Below are 16,806 nucleotides of genomic sequence, written 5' to 3' on the forward strand. Positions count from 1 at the left end.
AACTGGCTCTTCAGGAAAATAAAATAAATAAAAGCCTGATTCATAGCATTTCTCAATTTCCATAGTGTAAATATTCCCACCACGGCCAATTCCAGCAACACAGAGTTGGGAAGAGATGTACACAGTTGGCTCTCACAAGCCAGTGCCATTCAGCTGCCTAACACAATTGCTCACAGTCCTAGTGGCTTGAAGAACAAGAAGACAAAATTCAGGATAACCACTGAAGCTGGAATGCGATGAGAGAAATTCAAGAATGGAGAGAACACCACAGTGGGAGACCCCAATTCTTTGTATAAACTGCCCAACCAAATCTCTGTTGGAACCATAAATTATGCATGTGGGGACAGATTCCAAAGAGTCTAAATAAAGCTGAACGAATTAAACAGTTTTCACTGCTGCCCACCACAAGGGAGAGTTTAGAGTTTCAGTTCAGTTAACTGCCTACTTAAAAAAAAACAAAAAAGGAAAAAAAGCACCTGGCTAGCTCAGTCATTAGAGCATGAGACTCCTAAAAAAAATTAAAAATTAAAAAAAAATGTTAAAAGAGCATTACTTTCTAGAGAAAAGAATGTAGAGATTCACAAAGTTCAGGGTATACTCCAAAATTACTAGGAAAAAGAACACAAAGAGACTGGAAAATATTTACTCAAGAGAAAAGGCAATCAGGGGACAACAGCTCCATGTGGACCAGATGTTGGAATTAGCAGAAAAGAATTTTAAGTCATCTATCATAACTACACTAATGAACATAAAGGACAATACATTTTAACAAATGAGCAAATAGAAACTCATATCAGAGATATAGAAACAATTAAAAATGGTCAGATGCAAATTCCAGAACTGAAAATGAAAATATCTGAAATAAAATTACCTGAGTGGGCTCACCAGCAGACTGGAAATGAGAAAAGAAAGAATAAGTTAACTTGAAGACATATTAATAAATATTATTCAATCTGAACTACAGAGAAAGAAAAGATTGAAAAAGATTAACAGGGATCCCTGGGTGGCACAGTGGTTTAGCGCCTGCCTTTGGCCCAGGGCGCGATCCTGGAGACCCGGAATCAAATCCCACGTCGGGCTCCCGGTGCATGGAGCCTGCTTCTCCCTCTGCCTATGTCTCTGCCTCTCTCTCTCTGTGTGACGATCATAAATAAATAAAAATTTAAAAAAAAGATTAACAGAGCCTAGGTAATTTGTTGGATAATTTCAAACTCTAACATATATAATTGGAGTCTCAGAAGGCAAAGAATAAGAGAGGGAAAATGTTTGAAAAATAATGCCTAAAATATTTCCAAATATAATGAAACATTAATTAGTATATTCAAGAAAGTCAGCCCCCTACTAAGCGGGATACCACAGCCAGATAAATGGGTCAAACTAGGGACACCTGGGGAGCTCAGCAGTTGACTGTCTGCCTTCAGCTCAGGTCATGATCCCAGGTCTGGGAATTGCGTCCCATGTCAGGCTCCTTGCGAGGAGCCTGCTTCTCCCTCTGTGTCTCTCATGAATAAATAAATAAAATCTTGAAAAAAAAATTGGTCAAACTACTCAAAATCAAATATAAAGACAAAATCTTAAAAGAATCTAGAAAAAATAACATACTGAGGAACAACAATACAATTGTTGACCTCTCACTAGAAAAAAGTTATCTCTAAAGTGCTGAAATTTAAGAAAAAAAATATATATATTCCAGTTCCCCATGTGAAGAACTTGGAAATCACCATTTCATTCTAACAAGTAAACCCTGAACAGACTGAAAAAAAAAACACAAGTCTTGGATCCATAAAAGAGGTGAAGACACAGAGCAAACTGCTGCCTCCAAGACTGGAGAGACATAGAAATTAATTTAGGGACTCACAACAGAGACTTCCTCACTGAAACTGGCAAAGAACCCAATGCCAAGGTAGGAAAATCTGAATTACAATTTCATGAATTCTTGGAGGTTCAGTGTGAGCAAGTATGAGAGTTAAAAATCCCAGGGGAAATTCATTAATAGGGGGGCCCTCACAATATTGTGACATTTACTTCGGAGAGCTTGACCAGGTTCTCACGATAAATATCGGAGAAAAAAAATCCCTTGGGCTTCTGGCAGTGGGAGGGGAAAAAGGAACCATTTTGAAATATGCCTGAGCTCTCTGTTCTTAACAAGGCCCGCCCTCAGGAGAACCTAGTTAATCACAGCCTAATCTGCTAGAGTATTATCAGAGAGTGACTGGGGGAAAGGAAATACCCAACTCCAATCAGCACTAGTTTGATTCCAGCCCAGGCTACTCATTCTCCCCTGAGAGAAAAGAACTGAGAAGCACATGTGAAGTTCACAGCCCAAGGGCAGAGGCTTCCTAAAGACTAAGACCTAATCATAGGACAATAGGACACTTCCCCCCACATCTCACCATCACATTAGTGAAGGCCTATATAGAGCAGTTCCTTATAGGTGGTATATCATGCCCAACTACCAAGAAAAAATAACGAGGCATGCCAAAAGGTGAAAAAACCCAATCTGAAGAAACAGAACAAGCATCAGAAACAGGCATGACAAGGATGTTGGAATTATTGGACTAAGAATTTAAAACAACTGTGATAAATACACTAAGGGCTCTCATGGATAAAACAGCATGAAGAACAAATGGGCAATGTAAACAGAGATGGAAATCCTAAGAAAGAACCAAGGATGCCTGGGTGGCTGAGTATCCACCTTAGGCTCAGGGAGTGATCCTGGAGTCCCACATAGGGCTGCCTACAGGGAGCCTGCTTCTCTCTCTACCTATTTCTCTGCCTCTCTCTATGTGTCGCTCATGAATAAATAAAATAAATAAAATCTTAAAAAAAAAAGAAATCCTAAGAACCAAAAAGAAATGCCAAAAAAAAAAAAAAAAGAAATGCAAGATCAAAAGTAATGTAATAGAAATGAAGAATGCTTTGATGGGCTTATTAGTAGACTGGACACAGTCTACTAAGGAAAGAATCTCTACACTAGGGCATATATCAATAAAAACTCCAAAACTGAAGAGCAAAAAGAACAAAGACTGAAAAAAATAGAACACAATATCCAAAGATTTGGGACAACTACAAAATCTGTGACATATGCATAATAGGAATACCAGATACGGAAGAAAAAGGAACAAAAGAAATATCTGAAACAATATTGACTGAGAATGTCTCCCAAACTACTGTTCCAGGAGCTCATAGAACGCCATGCATGAAAAATGCCCCCAACAAAAATAAACTACACTTAGGTATATCATTCTCAAACTACGAAAAATTGAAGATAAAGAAAAAAAATCATGTTTTAATTGCTATAGCTTTGTAGTATAGTTTGAAATCATAAAATGTGACATGAAAGTGTGATGTCTCTGGCTTTGTTCTTCTTTCTCAAGATTGTTTTGGCTATTTGGGGTCTTTTGTAGTTCCATACTAATTTTATGATAGTTTTTCTTTTTTCTGAAAAATGTCATTGGAATTTTAATAGGGATTGCACTGTATATATGGATGGCTTTGGGTAGCATGGACTTTTTAACAATATTAATTCTTTCAATCCATGAATACAAAATATCTTTCCACTTATTTGTGTTTTCTTTAACATCTTTCATCAAAATTTATAGTTTTCACTGTACAGATATTTCACTTCCTTGGTTAAATTTATTTATTTAAACAATAAAATGAATTTTAATAAATATCACTAATATTTATTTAATAAAAATTTATTATTTATTAAAAATAAATTTATTTAGTAAAATAAATGATTTAATCAAATATTGAAATTTGTTTTACTGTTTTTGATGCTTTTGTGAATGGAATAGTTTTCTTTATTACTTTTTCAGATATTTTATTGCTACTGTATAGAAAGCAACTAATTTCATATGGATCTTAAACCCTGCAACTTTAATGAATTCGTTAATTAGTTCCAACAGATTTTGCTTTGTGATTTTCTATATATAAGATTATATCATCTGCAAATAACAATTTGCTTCTACCTTTCTTTTTGGATGCTTTTTACTTCTTTGTCTTGCCTGATTGCTTTAGCTAAAACTTCTATTACTGGGGCACCTGGGTGGCGCAGTAGTTGAGCATCTGCCTTCAGCCCGGGGCGTGATCCTGGAGTTCCGGGATCGAGTCCCACGTCGGGCTCCCTGCATGGAGCCTGCTTCTCCCTCTGCCTGTGTCTCTGCCTCTCTTTCTCTCTGTCTCTCATGAATAAAGAAATAAAATCTTAAAAAAAAAAAAACTTCTAGTACTATGTTGAATAAGAGTGGTGAGAGTAGGCACCCTTGTCTTGTTTCTAATCTTAGAGAAAAAGCTTTCAACCTTTCACTTTTGAAAATAATGTTAGTTGTGGTTTTGTCATATATGATCTTTATTATGTTGAGGTACATTTTTCCTATAACCAATTTGTTGAGTTTTTATCATGACAGGATGCTGTCTTTTCACAAGAACGTTTTCTGCACCTATTGAGATGATCACATGATTTTTGTCTTTCATTCTATTAATGTGGTGTATCACAATTATTGATTTTTGTATGTTGAACTATCCTGTATCCCAGGGATAAATACCACTTGATCATGGTATGTGATTCTTTAATTGTTGAATTTAATTTGTTGATAATTGCTGAGAATTTTTGCATCTATATTTACCAGGGATATTGGTCTATACTTTTCTTGTGGTATCCTTTTCCAGTTTTGGTATCAGGGTAATTAATGCTGGCCTCCTAAAATTACTTTGGGAGTGTTCCTTCCTTTTTTGCCCAACCGCTAGCAACCACCAATCTACTCTTAGTTTCCATGGGTTCAGCTTTTTTAGATTCCACATATAAGTGAAATCATACAGTATTTGTCTTTCTCTGCTTGATTATTTCACTGAGTATAAATGACCTCAACATCCATCCATATTGTCAAAAATGTCAGGATTTCCTTCTTTTTTATGGCTAATATTCAATTGCATGTATATTTTTTTAAGATTTTATTTATTTATTCATAAGAGGCACAGAGGGAGAGAGAGGCAGAGACAGAAGCAGGCTCCATGCAAGGAGCCCGACGTGAGACTTGATCCCGGGATTCCAGGATCATGCCCTGAGCCAAAGGCAGATGCTTAACTGCTGAGCCACCCAGGGATCCCCTCAATTGCATATATATACCACATTTTTAAAATCCATTCATCCATCAATAGACATTTAGATTGTTTCCATGTGTTGGATATTGTAAATAATGCCACACTGAACTTGAGAATACAGACTTCTCTTGGAGGTATTAATGCCACTTCCTTCAGATATATAACTAGAAGTGAGATTTGTGGATTATATGGTAGTTTTAATTTGTTGAAGGATCTCCATACTGCTTACCATGATGGCTGTACCACTTAAATTCTCATCAACAGTGCGTAGCAGTTGCACTTTCTGCACATCCTCCACTTGTTGCCTCTTATCTTTTTTGAATTGTAGTTTTGATTGAGAATTTTTTTTATGTTGAGAGCCTTTTAATGTACCTGTCAGTCATTTGTATATCTTCTTTGAGAAAATGTCTATTCAGGTCCTTTGCTCATTTTTAACTGAATTATTTGTTTATTTGTTTTTTTGTTTTTGCTATTGAATATTATGAAGGTTATTAAAATATGTTTTGGATATTTTTTTACGTTTTGGATATTAACCCTTTATCAAATACATGGCTTGTAAATATGTTCTCACATTCTGTAGGTTGCCATTTTTTTTTTAATGTCCAGGTTTTCTCCAGGGAGATTTTTTTTTAAGTTTTTTTTTTTTTTTTTTTTTTTTTTTTATGATAGAGAAAGAGAGAGAGGCAGAGAGAGAAGCAGGCTCTATGCCGGGAGCCCAACGCGGGACTCGATTCCGGGACTCCAGGATCGCGCCCTGGGCCAAAGGCAGGCGCCAAACCGCTGAGCCACCCAGGGATCCCCATGTAGGTTGCCTTTTCATTGTTCATTGTGTTTATTGTTTCTTTTTCCATGCAGAAGCATTTTAGTTTGATGTATTCCCATTTGTTAACTTGTGGCTTGCACTTTTGGTATAATATCCAAAAAGTTATTGTCAATCCCAATGTCATGGAGCTTTTTTCCCCTATATATTTGTTTTAATTTTATTTATTTATTAATAGAGACACAGAGAGAGAATGAGAGGCAGAGGGAGAAGCAGGCTCCATGCAGAGAGCCTGACATGGGACTCGATCCAGGGTCTCCAGGATCACGCCCTGGGCTGCAGGCGGCGCTAAACCGCTGCACCACCAGGGCTGCCCTCCCCTATATTTTCTTCAAGAAGTTTTATGGTTCCCAGTCTCACATTTAAGATTTAATCCATCTCAATTTTATTCTTTTGCATGTGAATATCCAGTTTTCCAGCACCATTTATTAAGGAGACTATCCTTTCCCCCATTGAGTATTTTTTTTAATTTTTATTTATTTATGATAGTCACAGAGAGAGAGAGAGGCAGAGACACAGGCAGAGGGAGAAGCAGGCTCCATGCACCGGGACCCCGACGTGGGACTCGATCCCGGGTCTCCAGGATCGCGCCCTGGGCCAAAGGCAGGCGCCAAACCGCTGCGCCACCCAGGGATCCCCCCATTGAGTATTCTTGGCTGCTTTGGCAAGTATTAGTTGACCATATATATGTAGGTTTTTATCTGGGCTCTCAATCCTGTTTCATTGGTCTATGTATCTGTTCTTAGTACCATATTGATTTGATTACTATATCTTTTTTAAAACAGTTTGACATTAGGAAGCATGATGCCTCCAGATTTGATACTTTTTCTCAGAATCACTTTAGCTATTTAGGGATTTTGGTGGTTCCATACAAATTTTAGTATTGTTTTCAATTGCTATTGAAAATACCATTGGAATTTTGATAGGTATTGCATTAAATCTATAGATATCTTTGGGTAGTATGGGCATTTTAACAATATTAATTCTTCTGATCTGTATACTTGGGATCTCTTTCCATTTAGTTGTATTTCCTTCAGTTTTTTTTTTTTTTTACCAATGTCTTATCATTTTCAGTGTCCAGATCTTTCACCGCCTTAATTAAATCTATTCCTAAGGATATTATTTTTTGATGATATTGTGAATGGAATTGTTTTCTACATTATTTTTCAGATCATTCACTTTTAAGATATACAAATACAATTCATTTTTGTGTGTTAATTTTGTACTCTACAACTCTGCTGAATTTATTTATTAATTCTAACAATTTTTGTGGAAACTTTAGGGTTTTCTAAATATAAGATTATGTCATCTACAAACAGAAAATTTAACTTCTTCCTTATAATTTGGATGCTTTTGATTTTTCTTGCCTAGTTGGTCTGGGTAGGACTTCCAATACTATGCTGAATAGGAGTGGTGAGAGTGGATCTTTTGTCTTATTGCTGATCTTAGAGGAAAAGCTTTCAGCCTTTTACCATTGAGTATCATGTTAGCTGTGGGTTTCTCATATGTGGCTTTTAATATGTTGAGGTACAATCCTTCTATACCCAAATTGTTTAGAGTTTTTATCATAAAAAGATATAGAATTATTTCAACTGGTTTTTCTGCATTTTTTTGAGATTATCATATGCTTTTTTATCCTTCATTCTATTAATATGGTTATCGCATTTATTGATTTGTGTACGTTGAACCATCCTTGCATCCTAGGGATAAATCCAGTTTGATCATGGTGTATGGTTTTTTTTTTTTTTTTGATGTGCTGCTGAATTTAGTATGTTAGTGTTTTGTTGTAATATTTGCATCTATATTCATCAGTTTCATTTCCTTGTAGTGTCCTTATCTGGCACTGGTATCATGGTATTGCTGGCCTCATAAATCGGTTCAGTAGTGGTCCTTCTCTTCAGTTTTTTGGAAGAATTTGAAAAGCATCAGCCTTCATTCTTCTTTAAATATTTGGCACAATTTGCCAGTGAACCTGTTTCTCCTGGGTTTTTCTTTGTTGGGAGATCTTTGATTACTGCTTTAATATCCTCACTCTGTTCTGTTCATACTGTCTACTTCTTCATGATTCAGTCTTAGTAGATTATATATTTCTAGGAATTTTTCTTTTTTTTTCTGTTATCCAATTTGTATATAATTGTTCATAGTAGTGTTATGATTCTTTATATTTTGTGGTATCAGTCATAATGTTTCCTCTTTCATTTATAATTATGTTTAACTCCTCTCTTTTTTTCTTGGTTAATCTAGGTAGATCTGTCAATTTTGTTTATCTTTTTAAAAAACTAACTCTCGGGGCACCTGGGTGGCTCAGTCAGTTAAGCATCTGCCTTTGTCTCAATTCATGATCTCAGGATCCTGGGATCAAGCCCCACATCAGGGAGTCTGCTTCCCCCTCTACCCCTCACCCCCTTATGCATATGCCTGCTCCCCTCTCTCTCTCTCTCTCTCTCTCTCTCAAATAAATAAAATCTAAAAAAAAAAAAAAAAACAAACCCTAACTCTTGGTTTTGATTTTTTTTTCTATTTTCTTTCTGGTCTCCATTCCATTTATTTCTGCTTTAATTTTTATTATATCTTTCTGTATGCTAACTTTGGGTTTAATTTGTTATTCTTTTTCTAGTTCCTTGAGGTATAAAATTAGGTTGTTTATTTAAGGTCTCTTTTTCTTATTGTAGGTGTTTATCAGCGTAAACTTCCCTCTTAGAATGCTTTTGCTGCATCCCATATGTTTCCATATGCTGCGTTTCCATTTTCACTTGTCTCTAGATACTTTCTGATTTACATTTTTTTTAAACTTTATTTTTTTATTTATTTATTATTTATGATAGTCACAGAGAGAGAGAGAGGCAGAGACATAGGCAGAGGACGAAGCAGGCTCCATGCACCGGGAGCCCGATGTGGGATTCGATCCCGGGTCTCCAGGATCGCGCCCTGGGCCAAAGGCAGGTGCTAAACCCGCTGCGCCACCCAGGGTTCCCTGATTTACATTTTGATTTCTTTTCTGACCCACTGATTTTTTTAGCACTGTGTTATTTTCCATGCATTTGTAAATTTTCCACTTTTCTTGCTATTATTGATTTCTAGTCTCATGCCATTGTGGTCAAAAAAAATATTTGATATGATTTCACTTATCTGAAATTTGTTAAGATTCGCTTGTGGCACAACATATGATGTGTGCTAGAGGAAGTACAATGTACACTTGAGAAGAATGTGTATTCTGTTGCCATTGAATGGAATGTTCTGTATATATTAGCTTCATTTGGCCTAGTGTATTTCAAATCTACTGTTTTCCTTATTGATTTTTTGTCAGGATTATCTATTCAATATTGAAATTGGGATACTGAAGATTACTTTATCTGATGTGATTATAGCTACACCTGATATCCGTTCCTTCACTTTGAGTCTATGAGTGTCTTTAAAACTGAAATAAATCTCTGATAAGCATCATAGAGTTAGGTCTTGTTTTTTCAGGTTTTTTTTTTAACTCTATTCAGCAACTCTGTGTCTTTTGGTTGGAATATTTAATCCATTTATGTGTAAAGTAACTATCGATATATAAGAACTTAATATTATCATCCTGTTGTTTTCTATTTTATAGCATTTTGTTCCCATCTTCATCTCTTACTATCTTCCTTTATGATTTGATGATTTATGTACACTTTCATTCCTTTCTCTTTTTCTTTTGTATAACTTCTATGGGCTTCCACTTTGTGGTTATCACCAGACTTACATAAAACGTATTATGGTGGGATGCCTGGGTGGCTCAGCGGTTGAACGTCTGCCTTCAGCTCTGCCTTCAGCTCAGGGCGTGAACGCGAAGTCCTGGGATCAAGCCCCACATCGGGCTCCCTGCATGGAGGCTGCTTCTCCCTCTGCCTAAGTCTCTGCCCCTCTCTGTCTGTGTGTCTCATGAATACATAAACTCTTTTTAAAAAGCATATTATGGTTACAATAGCCTATTTTGAGCTAATAACAACTTAACTTCAGTTGCATACAAAAACTACCCTGTTACTCCCCCAAACACATTTTATATTTTTATGTCATAATTTACATCTTTTTATGTTATGTATCCATTGAAAGTTATTATAGTCACATTTATTTTTAATATTTTTGACATTTATACTAGAGTTTCAAAATGACCTATAAATAACAAAAAGTTGGAAAAATACGTTTATAGATACTGCAAAAAGAAGATACATGAAGATACACAGGGGGCTCAGTCAGTTAAGATACCTGAAGATACCTGAGTGGCTCAGTCAGTTAAGAATCTACTTTTGGCTCAAGTCATGATCCTGGGGTCCTGGGATGGAGTCCCATGTCAGGTTCCCTGCCCAGTGGGGACCCTGCTTCTCCCTCTCCATCTTCCATTCCCCCAGCTTGTGCTCTCTGACTCTATCTCTCTGTCAAGTCAATAAGTAAATTCTTTAAAAAAAGATAAACAGTGGCTGATAAGTATAGATGCATCATTAGTCATTATAGAAAGCCAAATTTACACTACAATGAGATATCCCTGTAATTCACTGGGATGGATAAAGATAAACTTATATTCACTGTATTAAGTATGTAAACAAATGGAACTCTCATACATTAAGGGTGGAAGTATAAAATGGTACAAAATGGTTGAAAAATCTCTTTGGCAGTTTCTCATAAAATTTAACATAAACCTATACCTATAGTCTGGTAATACTGTTCATAGCTATATAACCAATAGAAAGAAAATTATATTTTCACAAAAAGCTTTGTACAAGAAAACTCATAGCAGCTATATTTGTAATAGCTAAAAAATGGAGGATAAACAAAGTCCACAGCAATAGAATATATAAACAAGCTACTCACAAATACAGCATGCACAGATCTCAAAAACATGATGCTAAGCAAAAGAAGTGAGATAAAAGAGGAGTATATACTCTATGGTTCCATTTTTATAAAGAGCAGGAACAGGCAAAAGTAATCTATAAATGAGAAGTCAGAACAATGGTAACTTAAGGGAGTGGAGAGTGACTAGAAGGGGCCCAGAGAACTTTCTAGGATCATGGAATGTTCTTTATCTCAATCTAGATAATGCTTAAATGAATGTATCTTTTTTTCAAAATTCATCTTTTTCTTTATTTGAGATTGGGGATTTTCCCCTGTATGCATATTACATAATAATAAAACTGTTAGAAAACAAAAACAAAAGGATCATCTGAATATTACTATAACTATTAAGTGAAAAACTAAAATTTTCTTACAGAGAAACCCTAGGCCAAATTGGCTTTACTGCAATTTCTACCAATCATTTAAGAAAGAAATAATTATAATCTAACAAAATTCTTCCATAGAGTAAACAAAGGTACAACAGTACCAAAATAATTTTATGACACTAGCATAACCTTGACACTAAAACCTGACAAGGACTATATGGGCAAATAACATTATAAGTCTTTTCTTATTCATAGTCATGAATGAACAAATCCTAAAAATTGTTCATAAATCATATTTAACAATATATAAACAGCCTAATATATCATGACCTAGTTGGGTTTATCTCAGAAATGCTATTCTGGTCAAAAATTTTAAAATGTAAATCACCACGTTAATATTTTGGAGAAGAATATTTTGATTATGCAAAAAGGCATAGAAAAAAAGCTTTTGATAAAATTTGATGATCATTCTTTTCCAAAAAAACAAAGAATATAAAAGAGCTTCTTTAATATGGTAGGATGTATCTATAAAAATACTTATTGAAAACATCACACTTATCTGTAATATATTAAAATACTCCCTTGACATTGAGAATATGACAAGGTGACTGCCATCATCACTACTATTCAACATTATAGTGGAAGCCCTATTTAGTTCAGTTCATTAAGAACAAAAAAAGAAAATTTTAAAAAATATTTTATTTATTTATTCATGAGAGACACAGAAAGAGAGAGACAGAGACACAGGCAGAGGGAGAAGCAGCTTCCATGCAGGGAGCCCGATGTAGGACTGGATCCCGGACTTGATCCCAGGTCTCCAGGATCACGCCCTGGGCCAAAGGCGGCACTAAACTGCTGAGCCACCCAGCCTGCCTCCCAAAAAAGAAATTCAAACATAAATATGGGAAAAGAAATATAAAATTATCATTATTCATAGATTATATGAATTACATCGAAAAATCTAAAAAAAAACTATGGGGCAGCCCCGGTGGCGCAGCGGTTTGGCGCCGCCTGCAGCCTGGGCTGTGATCCTGAAGACCTGGGATCGATTCCCACATCGGGCTCCCTGCATGGAGCCTGCTTCTCCCTCTGCCTGTGTCTCTGCCTCTCTCTCTCTGTGTCTGTGAATAAATAAATAAAATCTTTAAAAAAAAATAAAAGAAACTATGGATAAACTATTACATTAAGATAGAACTTTAGGAAAATTGCTGGATATAAAAATGATACACAAAAATCAATTTTCTATAAATGAGCAGGAAACATAGCAGTTAAAAGATTCCAGTTATAAGATCAAAAATATTTATTCAGATATACCTCTGAGAAGTCATGAGAGCCAACAAATCCTTCTATAACTAGAAAAAAACTAAATAATTGACAAAAATAATTTTAAATGTACCAGTGACAGAAACAATAAGGATTAAATAAATCAACATTCCAAGGAAGGCAAAACTTTCCCAAAGTGGAATGACAATCCCCAACTGTTTTTCTCCTCTGGAAAATGTACCAACACTAAGAACAGGTTGAGGATCAGGCTTACCCAGGCAAAAAGCCTCTACTGGGAGAAAGAAAAACCAACAAAGCCTTTAACAGTTTGACAGGGCTAGTTGACAAATTGAAAAGTTGATGAGACTTAAATGCTCAGCAGATTTCCCCTACCAGACATTTGCTGACTTCTGGTACTACACAAGAATACAGGGAGCTAGGTCAAATACTTCTAAAAAGTAAAGTGAAATCTCCAGAAACCACCCAGTTTTTAGGAAACAAATGTGCTAGAATTTGAAGTCATGGGAGGCTGTAAACTGTGAATGGCAGATGTGGATCCTTTGCAGTCTTTCAACAACTTAAAAAAAAAAAGACCCACCAAGGTTTTATATTTTATTTTTTTTATTTTTTTATTTTTTTTAGGTTTTATATTTTAGATAAGAAGAACAAACCAGTAAACTGAGATTTACTAAAACTGCAGTCTAGCCCTCACTCAGTTCAATATCTAATTGGACTGAGGTAAGCATTCCCCTCACCCTATCTGCCTAAAAGGGGAAAGGTGTAACTCTCTTTAGAATATCTCATCAAGGGCAGCCCGGGTGGCTCAGCGGTTTAGTGCCACCTTCAGCCCAGGGCCTCATCATGGAGACCCAGGACTTCCTGGAAACCCGGGATCAAGTCCCACGTTGGGCTCCCTGCATTGAGCCTACTTCTCCCTCTGCCTCTGTGTGTGTGTCTCATAAATAAATAAGTAAAATCTTTTTTAAAAAATCTCCTCAAGAGCCTTTGTGGTTCTTTTATACATGGTGCATGACTTGCAGTAAAAAATTACTAGAGTAAAAAAAAAAAAAAAAAAAAAAAAAAAAAAAAAAAAAAAAAAAAAAAAAAAAAAAAATTACTAGAGTACCAAAATCCAGAATCCTGGGCACATGAAATGCTGGTGAGGATGTGGAGCACAGGAATTTTCATTCATTGCCGTTGGGAATAAAAAAAAAAATGGTAAGACAGTTTGGAGGCTTCTTACGAAACTAAATCTAATTTTACTCTATGATCCAGCAATCATGCTCCTTGGCATTTACCTAAAGCAGTTGAAAACTTATGACCATATGAAAAGCTACACACAGGTGTTTATAGCAACTTTATTCATAATTTTCAAAACCTGTAAGCAACCAAGATGTCCCTTAGTAGGTGAATAGATAAACTATGATACAATCAGAAGATGGAATCTTATTCAGTGTTAAAAAGAAATGAGCAAGGAGTGCACTTGTCATGATGAGCACAGGGTGATGTCTAGAAGTGTTGAATCACTATATTATATACCTAAAACTAATATAAAACTAGATATTAACTAACTTGAATTAAAATTAAAACTTAAAAAAAAAGAAATGAGCTATCAAGCCATGAAAAGGCATGGAGCAATCTTCAATGTGTATTACTAAGTGAAAGAGGCCAATCTGGGAAGGTTTCGTACTGTATGATTCCAACCATATGACACTCTGGAAAAGGCAAAACTATGAGACAGTAAAAATATTAGCAGTGGTTTTTGTTTTATTTTGTGCAACTATATAGGTTGATTATGAAATCTATTTAGAAGTGAAAAAAGGTTTAAAAAATTACCTTTCCATGTACTTGTTAGCTATTTGTATATCTTTGGGAAAATGTCTATTCAGGTCCTTTGACCATTTTTAAATTAGATTATTTGTTTATTTGATATTAAGTGTTACAAGTTCTTTATGTATTTTGAACATTAGCCCAAATTAGTGTTTTTGGTTTTAAGGGGGTAAATACCCAGTAGTATGATTACTGGGTCATAGACTAGTTTTATTATTATTAACTTTTTGAGGAAACTCCATACTACTTTCCAAAGTGGCTGCACCAATATGCATTCCCACCAATAATGCAAAAGGATTCCTTTTTTTCCCACGCCCTTGCCAACACTTGTTGTTTCCTGTGTTGTTGATTTTAGCCATTTTGACACATGGGGTGATAATTCATCTTGTTTTGATTTGCATTTCTCTGATGATCAGTGATGTTGATCATCTTTTCCTGTGTCTATTAGCCAATAGACATTTAGAAAAATGTCTATTCATGTCTTCTGCCCATTTTTAATTGGATTATTCATTTTGGGGTATTGAGTTGTGTTTTTAAAATTTTGTTCAAATTCACTTTGCCAACATATAGTCTAACACCCAGTGCTCATCTCATCATGTACATGTTGAGTTTTATAAGTTCTTTATGTATTTTGGGCTTTTTAAAAAGATTTTATTTATTTATTCATGAGAGAGAGAGAGAGAGAGAGAGAGAGAGAGAGGCAGAGACACAGGCAGAGGGAGAAGCAGGCCCCATGCAGGGAGCCGGATGTGGGACTCCATCCAGGGTCTCCAGGATCAGGCCCTGGACTGAAGGCGGTGCTAAACCGCTGAGCCACCCCGGCTGCCCATGTATTTTGGATTTTAACCCTTTATTAGGTATGTCATATGCTAATATCTTTTCCCATTCCATAGGTTGCCTTTCGGTTTTGTTGATTATTCCCTTTGCAGTACAGAAACTTTTCAATCTGATGTATTCCCACTTGTTTGTTTTTGCTTTTACTGTCTTTACTTGTGATGTCAAATAAAAAACAATTTAAAATTCACCTGAATAGGATTTTCTTAGTCACAATAGTAATAAAAACAACAATAATGTTAAAACTATTATTGAGTGTTTTTTATGCTCTAGACATTATTTTAATTACTTTATGTGTATAGTCTCATAATCCTTATGTAAACATGTTCTAAATTGCTACTTTTATCCCCATTTTGCAAATCAGTAAACTGAAGCTTAGAGAGGTTAAATAATTGGGTTAAAAAGCTATTTCTATTTCTGAGTATGTGGTTTATGCCCAAAGCTTATGTTCTTTTCCTCAACATTTTGTTTGTAAGATTTAGATTGCTGTGCATTACACATTTTTACAAATACTGTGATTGTGGCTTGACAAAAAAATAAATATAATCAAATTGGCCTGTCTGAACACAAATAGGTCCTTGATGGTACTCAACAATCCAACCACATGTCCTTTCGATCCATTCTCAGACTCTCCTAGAAGACTATGTCCTACTTTCTCTTTATTGAAACCATCAATACTTTTTTCCATCCCACCCTCTCACTTTGTAACCTTGCTTCCTGTTTCACTGAGAAAAGACAGGGGATTCAAAGAAAATGTCTACCAGTTTACAATATCTATTCACTAACTAGCATCATGCCTATATATCATGCCTTCTTTTCAGTACTGTGGATAAACTATCCTTGCTCCTACATTTCCACTTCCGCACTGGTTGCCATCTATGTTTCTTCAAGCACAGAACTGCAAAAATTCTACCCTCTGTCTTGTGTGTCATCATTTCTCCCTCTTGACTGAATCATCCTCATCAGTATTGTGTAATATATCTCATCAGTAAAAACATTCTTTAAATTCCATATCTCTTGTCAGCTACAGCCTCATTTCTCTGCTCACCTGTACAGTAAAACTCCTCAAAGTGTTGTCTAAACACACTATCCTAAATTTCTCTTCTTCTGTTCTCTCTTGAGAGAGAGAGAACACCACCACCACTCCACTGATAATTTTATATAGAATATCACTTAACTTCACCCTTGCTGAATCTTTTGCCAAATCCAAATCCGATGGACAATGCACACAACTTTTCAGCAACATGAGTATTGCACTGACTCCTTGAAACATTTTCTTTATTTGGCTTCCAGAATACCATTACTTTTCCCTCTTTATTTTCCACCTCCTCCACTGGCTGCTTATCATTAGTCTCCTTTGCTGTCCATTCTTCATTTCTCTGCTACTAATATTGGAAAACCCTAGAGTTTAGTGCTTAAAACTTTTCTTTTTTTAACTTTTCTTTTTGTGCTCATTCCTTAGGTAATATCATCTAGCCTCTTCATTTTAAATATGTTTATATGCTTATGACTCCAAAATTTATATTTCTAGACTGGATCACTTCCCTGAAGGGCACCTCTAACTTAACATATCCAAAACCAAAAATACAGATTTCTACCACTAAACTTGTTCAACCTACAGTCTTCATAATCTCATAAAATAACAACTACAACCTTCCCATTACAGATGCCACAAAGAACTTGAGAGTTATCTTAACTTCACTCTTTTTCTCACATCCTACATCCAATCCATGAGCAAATCCTTTTGACCCTGCTTCTGAAGTACACTAATAA

This window comes from Canis lupus, chromosome X (assembly GCF_003254725.2).
Source record: "Canis lupus dingo isolate Sandy chromosome X, ASM325472v2, whole genome shotgun sequence".
NCBI classification, from domain to species: Eukaryota; Metazoa; Chordata; class Mammalia; order Carnivora; family Canidae; genus Canis; species Canis lupus.